This window comes from Antechinus flavipes, chromosome 4 (genome assembly GCF_016432865.1).
Source record: "Antechinus flavipes isolate AdamAnt ecotype Samford, QLD, Australia chromosome 4, AdamAnt_v2, whole genome shotgun sequence".
NCBI lineage: Eukaryota > Metazoa > Chordata > Mammalia > Dasyuromorphia > Dasyuridae > Antechinus > Antechinus flavipes.
Genome location: NC_067401.1, coordinates 485,165,733 through 485,177,583, shown reverse-complemented (window position 1 = coordinate 485,177,583; position 11,851 = coordinate 485,165,733). Strand labels below are relative to the sequence as shown.

The 11,851-nt window shown below is 42.7% G+C and overlaps 1 protein-coding gene across 2 annotated transcripts in view; it reads left to right on the top strand.

Moving 5' to 3' along the window:
- Window positions 1-440: 440 nt before the first annotated feature.
- The window catches only part of LRRC8D (leucine rich repeat containing 8 VRAC subunit D), a 142,162-nt gene continuing 130,751 nt past the window's right edge, over window positions 441-11,851 (top strand). The window contains exon 1 of one of the 2 annotated variants that reach the window (XM_052000025.1): window positions 441-547. The gene's annotated coding sequence lies outside the window, so the exon portion shown is untranslated. Of the gene's footprint in view, window positions 548-1,212; window positions 1,453-11,851 lie in introns of those variants that run through there. The other variant, XM_052000027.1, reaches the window with a different exon arrangement.

The window sequence follows — 11,851 nt, the reverse complement described above, 5'->3', positions numbered from 1 at the left end:
TGACAACGGCGGGGTGCGGGCCCGTTGCACCTGCCGGGGGAAGGGGCGGCTGGCGGACTGCGCCCTTCCCAATCGCTGGGCGTGCGCTTTCTGCGTGCCAGTGCGAGCCGGGCCCGGAGCCCCGCGGTCCCGGCGGAGGGCCCGGGGAGCGGGGAGGGGCCGGCCGGCTAGAGCTCGTTCGCAATCACATGGGGGCCGCGGGCAGCTCCATTGGTTGCGGCCGGGCCAGTCGCGGCGCTCGCCGGCTGCGGTTGGTCCCGAGGCTGCAGCGCCAGCACCGGCCCCGGAGTCCATGTTACGCTTTGTCTAATTCCCCTCGTTACAGAGTCATGTGCTGCTGCTCCCGCCGCCGCCGCCGTCGCCCCCGCCGGTGCCCCGGCTCCTCCGCCGCGCGTCCGGCTGGCAGCCGCGGGAGGGGCCGCGGGAGCAGGGTCCAGGGCGCCGCGCCGCGCTCCCGCCAGACCCGCGCGCCCCGGGCCAGCCGCGCCGCCGCCCCCCGCAGGTGATGCCGCCCCCTCCTGCCCCAGAGCTGCCGTCGCTCCGCCAGGTGGGTCCTGTAGTCCTCCAGCCCGCTGGGGAGGGGCGCAAGTGGGGGTCGGGGTGGGCGCTGGCACCTTGCCCTATCCTCCCTTCCCGTGCGCACCGAGCTGCGGGCTGCCCCTGCACTGGGGCTCCTGGAAGGTGCTCCCGCGCCGGGGCCCGGACTGTGGGTGGGAGCCCGGCCTATGCGCCGAGCCGCGCGCTGCTGGGAGATTGCGGAGCACATGGCCCCCTCTCTTCCTCTTTCCTTCCTTCCGTCTGTCCGTCCGAAGGTCCTTCCTTCCTTCTCACCCTCCCGCCCCTTTGGCGTTTCTCCTCCCTCTCCACGATCACAGGACTACGATCCCTGGTCACGGCACCGCACGGAGCTGGGCTGGGCAAGCTGCTGGGGGCTCACTCTCCGGGTTCCTGCCCTGCGCCGGGAGCGCGCCTCGCCTCCAGACCCGCCCCAGTGCCCAGGCTTATTGAGCAGTGCCAGCCAGCCCCCGCCCGCCAAGCCTCCCGGAGGAGCGGGCGGGCGGGGCTGGGAGTCCGCTTGGCCGGGCTCCAGGGAGGTGAGAGCCAGCGCTCCGCCTCCAGCGCCAGGGGAGGAGGGGGGGCAGCAGGTGCGGGGCCACCTCCGGTTGGGCACCGGTATAATCCGCTTCTAGCTCGCCTCGAGGCGTGGGCATCTGGGATCGTGACTTCTCCGGCTTGAGTCCTGCATGGGGGGGACCTGAGAGGAAGACCATTCGGTTAGTCGCCCGAGAGTTCTCCCACTCCAGCCAAGTATTCAGGGGTTAATTGGGGACTTTCTTCGCTGCCACCCCCTTTTAGGGTCCCCTCTGCCCTAGAAAAAGGAGTTGTTTGGTTTCTTCCCTAAGAGCCATCTCTAGTGGAGAGGAGCTGCGGCAGGTCGTGAGGAAAAGAGAGGTAGGTTCTGATTGCAGGGGAAAAGATTGGGGTGGGGGGGGGCAGTCGCTGGGGACCACTGTATGCTGAGGAGCATTGAGGGAATGATGATAAAGTGAAAAGTGCGCTGGGAGATAAAAAGCAGTAATTGGCAAGGGCGATGGATAGGACGAGGTTTTGGCATGACCCTAATGTACCCATAAATCGGAACCAACTTGAAGTACATTGGGATTAGTGTGATTTTTGACAACTGTTCCCTGTCAGTTGTGTCCATCTCAGACCCAGAGCCGTTCTCTCTTGTGTCTGTAGGATTGTGGTTAGGGTTCCAGTGGGCAGAAAATACTTGATGATTCTGTAGGGATCTGGCCCGGAGAGACATGTCTTGAGGTGCTTTGGTAGCTGCATTTAAGGTAACATAAAATGACACACACCAAGGAGCTTGGGTGTACTAGGCCTTAGGTAACTCCTTCCCACTAGTTCTGGAAACAGCTGAATTCGATTTCCCCCAGAAACACCCAAGTGCTGTTTCAAGTGCCAAGAATAATAGTGATTCAGAGCTTCCCTGCTTGGAGTGGACAAGGAGCTCTCTGGTCTTTCCCTACTTCCCTGAAAAATCTCCCACCCTGAACAGTAAATGACTAACTCCATAAGGTGAATCTTGAAGTTGGATTCTAGGTTCTGCTATTTAAATTTTTTGCCTAGCTGTTCAGGAATGCTCTCTAGTCTGCAGGATTAATTTAAATTTTGTCACTGGTTTTCAAAATCTGTTGTCCGTATGGCAACTTCATGTTATCTCCTCCCACTTAACCTTAGGTGTTCTTGTGTTTACATAGGTGGTACCTGTATCTTGTTGACTGTGATCTAGCAGATAAGAAGGTTGGAGTCTGCTTAGATTGTCCATATGTGAACTGATGCCTTGTGGACTCTTCTGACAAGTGGGCTGTGTGTCCTTTGACTAAATTGTTCATTTAAAAAAATCTTGTGATTTTTTAAAATGTCTTTTCAATTTAAACAAAACTTGGGGACATTTCCCTGCCCCCAGACTTAAGAGAGGTTTTGTCTTCAGAATTTAGTAGCATTTTGATTAAAGGGGTGTGTGTGTGTGTGTGTGTGTGTGTGTGTGTGTGTGAGAGAGAGAGAGAGAGAGAAAGAAATGGGCAAAGCTCAACAGTTTTTAGAGGGTAATTTTAGTAAATTAACATTGACTATGGAAATTATATTTTTAAAAATACAGAAAGACCAGTTGATATTAGAAGTATGGCAGTTGGGGATTTGGGGTATTTATGATAGTTGTGATTATGCAACATTTTCAAAGCCGCTAGTCAATAACATTTGTTCAATTGCCAGCAGCATGAGAAGTGCTAGACTAAGGTGACCTGTGAGAAGTTTGAAATGAAGCAGTTCGGCTCTCCAGGAAGGCATACTGGTGAGCCCCCCCACAGCAAGGACTGTCAGGTGAATTGGGTGTTGGGGCTGGACAGAGGCTTAGGACCATTAGGCAGATTGAGTCTTGCTTACATTTTTTTTTTTCCTGAGGCAATTGGGGTTAAGTGACTTGCCCAGGATCACACAGCTAGGAAGTGTTAAGTGTCTGAGGCTAGATTTGAACTCAGGTCCTCCTGACTTCAGGGCTGGTGCTCTATTCACTGCATCACCTAGCTGCCCCCTTGCTTACATTTTTAAAATAGTAAAAAGACTGGGTAAGCCTAAAAGCAAAGGTGTCCCACAAAGAATGGATAGCATGTGCTAACCCCCAGAAGGGAACCATGTATAATCGTAGTAATAAGAGTCTAAATTTATATAACACTCTAAGTTTACATAGCACCTCATGTTGTCACATTGTTTTCCCAGACACCCCTGTGAAGAAAGCTGGGCAGAGTACATTATTACCCCTTCCTCTCCCTCCCAATCCCTTCCCTCCTGTTTTACTCCTGGGGAACTGAGTTTCAGTTTTAAGTAATTTGTCTAAATTCATATAGCTAGTAAATGGCAGATCTCAGACTTAAACTACTTTTAAAATTTCCTAATGGATCACCTGGGTGGATAAGAGTACTGGAGCTGAAGGCCTGAAGTCAGCTCCAGGCACTATTTAGCTATGTGATCCTGGGCAGGTTATTTTACCCCACCTGCCTCAGTTTTCTCATTTGTAAAATGAGCTGGAGGAGAAAATGGCAAACCACTCCAGTATCTTTGCCAAGAAAATCCCAAATGGGGTCATGAAGAGCAACAAACATTTCCTGATCGACTATGCTGACTCTGAGAACAATAAGTAGATTTGTTTGATATATATGAAGCATGAAAGATGTAGGGTCTTTCACTGGGTGGAGGCAATTCTCCCTGAAGGCAGAAAACAGCTTAATAGATGATGTGATTTCCCAGATTACATAGTTAACAAGCTGGGTGGCCCAGTGGATAGAGTGCTGGACCTGGAGTTGGGAAAGAATTGACTTCAAATCTTCACTTGCTGTGTGAGCCTTTAAACCCTTCCCTAGTTTTTCAGTCTGTGTAATGGGAAGAGCTCTCACCTCCCCGGGCTACAGGAGATGATTCTTATATTAATCAAACCTTTACAAATGCTAACTAACTTCAAAGCTAACACTCCACACTGCCTGCTGCATGTATTTTTTTAAATATATTTTCATTTTCTTAAACACTTCTCAGTTACATTAATTTTTAATATTAATTTCTTAAAAGTCTGAGTTTCAATTTCTGTTTCCCTCTCTCCTCCAAAAAACATGCTTCAGTCTATTCAGAGTCCATCGGTCCTCTCAGTTAGGAGGCGGATAGCATTTTCATCACCGGTCCTTTGGAATAGTCTTGGATCATTGTCTTGAGCAGAGTAGCTAAGTTTTTCACAGTTGATCATCTTTACGATATTGCAATATTGTGACATGACAGCCTATGTCTGTTCATCTCACTTTGCATCAGTTCATCTAAGTCTTTTCATGTTTTTCTGAACCATCCTGCTTGTCGTTTTTTATAGTTCAGTAATATTCAATCACAATCATTTACTACAATTTGTCCAGATATTTCCCAGTTAATGGGCATCCTCTCAATTTTCAATTCTTGAGGCATATAGTTTATAATAGTAATTTGATTCTAAGCATTAGCTACCTAAATCATTATAGATATCTGCATGGAAAATAACATTCAAAAAAATAATGATGCAGTCGATACCACAAAAGACAGAATTTGAATGATTCTGAATGTCTGAGGAGCAAGAAATCAGGGCCAGTGTTACTGAAGGGCCTGAGTTTCCTCATCTATGAAATAAGGGAATTAGATTGAGACTTCCTAAAAGTCTCTTCTGACCTCCCTGGCACAATGGAACTGTTACTTCCTGCATTCTAGACTACAGTGCTGGATTAGAATTGCCACCTGTAGTGTCGGGAAACTCACTCCTTCAGGAGGTAGCCCGTTCTACTTTGGAACAGTTCTCATTCTTAGTTTGCACCCCAAGTCGCCTCCTTGTAACTTTTTCCATGGATACTAGTTCTTTCCTCTGCTGCAACACATAACAGTTCTGTGTGTGTGTGTGTGTGTGTGTGTGTTTTTTTTTTAATGGATCGACTGCCTTCTATTTGTAGAATGCTTTGCTAGATCAGGGAAATAAATCATTTAGATAAAACACTTTTTGCCTGTGCAGGGGTGAATATGATATATATACAATTAGCTTTTAGAAGAAAGTCTATGTGGCAAGTGTATCAAAGAGGTTCAGAAAATAATAGAATGAGCTAATATTGACATACTTTAAAGATGCAGAGCTCTTTATATCTCATATATATCTTAATTTTACAGCTGTATCCTCACCCAGCAATCCTACCAGCTAAACACGGGTAATATTATTATTAGCCCATTTTACATTTGGGATAACTGAGATATAATGTGAACTGTCTACCTCTGGTCATTTACTAAGTGAGCATCAGAGACGGGATTTGAGTCTAAGATTTTCCTGATTCGACATCCAGCATCCCTTATCCTATTTTGTTTTCCCTTTAAGAAAAATGCCATCTTTGTGCCTTTGTATTTGATAATCTACCTCTCCAGCTAAATAAATTGCTCTCCTCTCTTCACCTGAATTCTTTCTGTGACCATCTTAGGTCTGTTCACGCTGATTGTCAATTTCTTCCTCAATATATGGAAGCTGGGATGGAACAAGAGACTTCCTCCTAGCCAGTCTCTTCTGACCTCTCTGGCACAGTGGGACTGTTACTTCCTGTGTTCTAGATGACGGTGCTGGGCTAGTGCGGCTTCAGCCTGACTTAGCTCTTCTAAGCAACTGCAACACTGTTGGCTCCTCTGATGCCTGCAGTCAACCAGAGCAGCTTTACAAAAACAGTTTCTGAGCTCTCCAGTTTTGTCCCCATGTGACTTTTTTTTTTTTAAGAACAAAATAAAACTATTCAACAAGATGTTAACAACAACTTCCTTTGTATCCCCTCCTTATTTCTGTTCAGTTTGTAAAATTAGATGTGATGTTGGATTTTTTCAAATGTAGCCAAAATCATTGCATACGCTCTTCTCACTTGGCAGCTTCTTAGAAGTCCTGCGGCATGGCGTGGAACGATGGTCTTTTTTTTATGCAGCATAGTAATATTCCATTTCATTGCTATAGCACAATTTGCTCATCCACAACCTTATTTCTGAAAATCCTGTCTGTTTCCAATATTTAGGTTATTATAAATGAAGAAGTTGTGAAGATTTTTGTAGAGAGAGGGTTTATTTTTCTTCTAATAATAATCATTAGGATGTCATCCCAACAATGCAACTGAATCAAGAAATATGTGAATTAGGCAGTAAACATTTATTGAGTACCTACTATGTGTCACGCAGTAGGAATGCAAAAAAAAAAAAAGGCAGAAGGGAGCTCATAGTCTAGTGGGGGATATATGTTGCTGGCAACTCTGTACCAAGAAGCTGTCTGCAGGATGAATTTGGAGAAAAGCAATAGAGAGAAGGCACTAGAGGAAAGGGGATAGGGAAGGGCTTCTTGTAAAAGGTGGGACTTGCAGGAAGCTAAGAGGTTGAGGGAGATTGTTCCCAAATTGGTAAGTGGATGGTTTTATGTAGGAGGCCCAGGTCATTGAATTGCAGAGTGTGAATAAGCTATGGACAGACTGGAAAGGTGGTGGTCGGTGGGTAGGGCAGTTTATAAAAGGCTTAAATTCCCAACAGATTTGTTTTCTGTATCTTAATGTTTCTTCCCAAATATCAGAGCACACTACTTTTGAGTTCCATCAGGTATAGTTTGGTGGTTTCTTCTAACATTGAATTTGGTTGTTTTGGGCAGTTGGAGCGGTGTAAAGGGGTACTTTGATATCTTTATGATGGCCGTTTCTCTGAGTTTGTGAAAAAAAATGTTCAAGTGATTTAAGTTAGTAATTTGTGTTTCATTTCTATAATTATTTATTTGTTCATATTCTTTTGTCATTCCATAGTTGGGGAGAGGAATAGGTTAGTAGTGGGGAGTATGAATAGAACTATTGATTTTCATTACAAGTGCTCCCAGTTAGAAAACTCCCTCTTTGGTATAGATTGGCACCTGCTCTGATGCTGAACCAGTCAGTCAGCATTTATCAAGCATCGAATCTGTCAGGTACTGTGCTAAATGGGTACTAACTAGTTTTAAAAAATGGGCTTTCTGCCTTTTAGAAACTCACATTTGAATTGTGGAGATAAGTTGCAAACAAATGTACATATGCAAGATATCAAATCTGGCCTTAAGAAAAGTGATCCCAGGAGTGAAAGTACCCAGAGAGGGGAGGGAGAATAGGAAAAAGAGGAAGATTTGAGTTGAGTCTTGAAGGAAGTTTGGAGGCTGACCAATGTCACACAATGTCAGAGGTGGTACTTGAACAAGATTTTCCCGCCCATGAGACAAACTTTTTACTCACCATAAAGAAGTACCTGTCAGTGGAAGGAGGAGGAGAAAGGAGGGTTGGAATGAATTAGGAAGTAGATATTGTTCTTTTATACATTTTATATCAGTTTTGCATTTATTTTAGATGTCTGATTTTTGCCTGACTTATGGGACCCAAAAGTATTTTCCCTCAGTCTTAAAAAAAATTTTCTTTGGGAGGGGGCATACAAAATCTTTATCTTTCTGTTTATCGAATCAGTCTATTTTGTCTCCAGTAATTTCGTCCATTTTTCCAATAGATAAACCTTTTTCTTTATATTTGTGATAAATGTTTTTACCTTCATTTTTTTTGTGTGCTTAGATTGGAATTTATTGTAGTATCATATGAAGCGTGGAGCTGAATTCAACTTTTTGTGCTGTCATCCAATTTTCCCAGCTGGTTTTTATCGATTTTCCTTTCCTTAATGTTTTGTAAGCTTGGATTTGCTAAGATTTCATTTCTTACACACTTTTATTTCTTGGTTCTCTATTCTATTCCATTATCTATTGTCCTCTAATTTGCTGTGTTTTAGATAAGGGGATTCTTGTTCAAGAATGTAAATTCTTGGCTTCTGAGATTCTGTGATTCCTTTGAGAGGATTTTAGTAATTGCATATTTTCAAATCAGATTGGATGAATCTCCTTTCAAACCTTTAACAAAATTTACCTCAACAGAAGGATTTCAAAATGTTTTTAACTGATACATTTTATCATTTTGGTTTTCCTAGAGCCACAGAATTGAAAGAGATCAGAGACCAACTGATCCAGACACTCTCTGAACAAGGATCTCCTCTTGTTCCGTCCTGTCCAACTCTTCATGACCCCATTTGGATTTCTTGGCAAATATAATAAAATGGTTTGCCATTTCCTTCTCCAGCTCGTTTTACAGATGAAGAAGCTGAGGCATGCAGAATAAAGTAACTTGCCCAGGGTCACCCAGTTAGGAAGTATCTGAAGCCAGAGGCTTGAACTCACAAAGAGGAGTCTTTTTGACATCAGCTCTGGCAGTCTATCCACTGTGCCACCTGGCTACAGTCCCTTCTATAACACACCTAACAGGTAGTTAAGTATCTTGTAGTTTCAGTTCTGGCCTTATTGAGAAGTTGGGTTTTTTTTGTTTGTTTGTTCTGTTTTGTTTTGTTTTTTAATTTTTATATGTATCATATCCTTAAGCTACCTCCACAAAAAGGAGCAGATAATTTAAGAGCTGAAAGAGACCTTAGAGGACATTCTTTGTCTGAATGCCTTCCAGACTAGGAAAGTGGGACCCAGACACTTGAAATGATTTGCCTAAAATTACACAGGATGGCAGGATGTAAACCCAGTTACTCTTGACTCCAGAGGTGGAGTATCTGCTGTAAGTCTGTGTTAATCAGCCTCCATTTACTATTATATTGATTTCTGGAGCTGAAGGTTTTTCTAAAAAAAGCTTTCTTAATAACTTTACAAAAATACAATCATTTCTGAATTTTATGCACATCTGATAAGACTTTCCTAGTAACAAAAATTCAACTGATGCATTCTGCCTCTGGCAGAAGGTACAAAGTTTACACACATAGCCTTTCACTTCTCTGAGAAAAGGAGAGTGTATGTTTCAGAATTTGTCTTCCTGTACTAAGACTGGCCGTTGTCATTCCATCTTGATCAGTTTCCTTTGTACTATATTGGGTGGGGTATGTTGTTTTTCTAGTCCTACTTACTTCTGTTCAAACAGTTCTTCACATGTTTCTCTCTCTGTCTTTCTCTGTCTCGCTCTCAGATTAAAAATATGTATATTTCATTCCATATATATGAATATCCATTTTTCCATTGTTTATCCATTCCCTAGTAGAGGGATTGTCACATCATTTCTAGGATTTTTTTTCTCCTACACAAAAACATATACACCTTGTATATTTTGTTATAGAGCATCTTTCTATTTTGAGGAATATGTCGAGTAGTGGGACCAATGACTGTGATGCTATAAACACATTAGTGATTTTTCTCATGTAATTCCAAACTATTCTCCAGAATGTCTGTGCCAGTTATAGGTCTATCCGCAACACACTGATGATTTCCATCTTTATCATCTGAAGGGTAGGAGGTGAAACCCTAGAGTTGTTTTGATTTGTGTATTATTATTAATGATTAGAGCTCTTTCATGTGGTTGTTAAGAGTTTGTAATTTTTTTGAAAATTGTATCCTGTATTGGAGAATGTATCAGTGATCTTGTTTATGTTCATTCCTCATACAATTTGCTCATATCAGATTTTCACTGGTACATGTGACAAAATTTCCCCCATTCTCCCCAGTTGATAGTGTCCCTTATAATCCTAGCTGCATTGATTTTTGTGCAAAAGCTTTTTACTTCTATGCTGTTGATAGTCTTTTTTCTTTTGTTTTAGTTTGAATTTTTCCTTAGTCATAATTAGAAAAAAGATTTCTACTTTTATTTCTCTCTTCCTTTCTCCTCTCCGCTCCTCTCTTTTCTTCTCTTTTTCTGTCTTCTCTCTCCCCGCTTCCTCTTTCTCTCCCTTCCCCCCTCTTCTCTTCATCATCTCTCTGAAAGCTTTCCTAAATGTTGTCTCCTCTCAATTATAGACACTTTGAGTCTTTGAAAGCAATGAGTGTCTTGTTATTTTTCTTATTTGTACTCACCACACAGCACTGTACTTGGTACATAGTAAGTACTTAGTGAAAGCTGTTTCGTTCATTCGTGTCAGATTAGAATTTAAGGTAATATTTGGTGTATGATACTGAAGTACATTTGTTTTCTGCTGTGATTTTTCTTAAGTCATGTTGCTCTTGCTTAGCAAAATGCCTTCTCCTGAGTTGCTCTTTGAGAGCCCTGGATGGAGTATTGCAGGAAGCCTCCATCCCCTGGGGTCCTCATGATTCAGCTCTGGCTTCTGGAAGAGAAGTATTTGTTTGTTTTTCAAACTGCTCCAAGTTGTCTGATCAGAATTGTCTGAGATTTGTTAAAAGGTTGTTGAGGCAATGAATGCAGGCCATAGTTAGATAAGGACTTAGTTCTCCTGAGGGTGAATTTTCCTTTTCTTTTCCTCGGGGCTTTGATTTTTTAAGGACAATCTTAGAGTTGCAGGAAAAAAAAGTTCTTTGTGGGGAGTCCTTGGCCTTTGCTTAATTCATGGATGGGTACATTTCTCAGCTAACCTATGTTCTCCAGGGGATAAGGAACTGCACTCTGACAGTCCTCATTCAGGGGATATTGATTTAGACACCACAGCTTTTACTCTCAAAACTTGAGCTGATAAGATGCAGGCTTCCAGAAACTCTTTGTAAAATCAGGTGTATAACAAGCATGCCATTCTATTGTGTGCACTCTCTACTGCTATATAGTATTATCCTTGTGTACCTGGCCCCTTCCTGGTACTCCTTCCTTTAGAGAATATCCCTCTCTGTTTATCTCAGGGAGTAAAAAACAGCTTTTTTTTTTTTTTTTTTTTTTTTTTTTTTTAAATCCCAATAGCCCAAGGGAGGAGAGAGAAGTCTGCAGAATGTATCAGGAGGGATACAAACCAAGAAAGTTTCCAAGACCAAAGAAATGATTGGAAAAGTGTCTTACAGAAGGCTTTAGTACCTTAGAGGCTAGATTGCAGATAGAGAACCAGTGAGATCCCATAACTGTACAAAAGATAAATTAGGAAAGGAAAAGGAGATCATGGAGAGACTGATTTTTTTTTTTTTTTTACTTTGGTATTTTGCTTAGAAATACATCAGTGAAGTTCCTCTTGGAAAGCAATCTTTTGGAACACAAGGATCAGATGGACAAAAAAAAAAAATAGCAGTAAATCAATAGAATGTCCTAAATGTAATCAACAGATGAGATGTGGCTAAATCTCTGACATCAGGTGGCATCCATCCAAGCCCTTTGAAGGAAATCAAGGGTGAAATTCTGGAACTTCGGGCCAAAATGTGTAGTAGCCATTTATAAACAGCCACTCTGCCAGAAGGAAGGCCATTTGCCAGTATGATAGCCATCCTCAAGATCGGTTTCAGGGAAGACCTTGAGAACTACAAAATTGTGATTCTCACTTCCTCACTGACTGAACTGGTGAAGTCACTGAGCACTTCAGACAAATGACTTTTGGGGGAGGGAAAGAAAATTTTCTGTCAGAAGAAATAATGTGTGATGTATTTGAATTTAGGAACAGAAATTGGTCATAGTTCATTTTTCCACATCAATAGCTATTAAAATTTTGATGACATGGAGATTACAAACAGAATCTGAGATCTAGAGTGGGTGAGATGATTTTGTCTGGGTGAGTGGATTTAGGAAGACATGGATCATTGGATTATAGAGACTTAAAGCTCGAAGAGATCTTAGAGAATGTCTAGATCAGCTTCATTTTCTTTCTTTTTTCCCTTTCTTCCTTCCTTCCCTCCCTCCCTCCTTTCTTCCCTCCCTCCCTCCTTTCTTCCTCCCTCCCTCCTTTCTTCCCTCCCTCCCTCTTTTCCTTCCTTCCTTCTCTTTCTTTCTTTCTTTTCTTTCTTTCTTTCCTCTCTTTCTCTCTTTCCTCT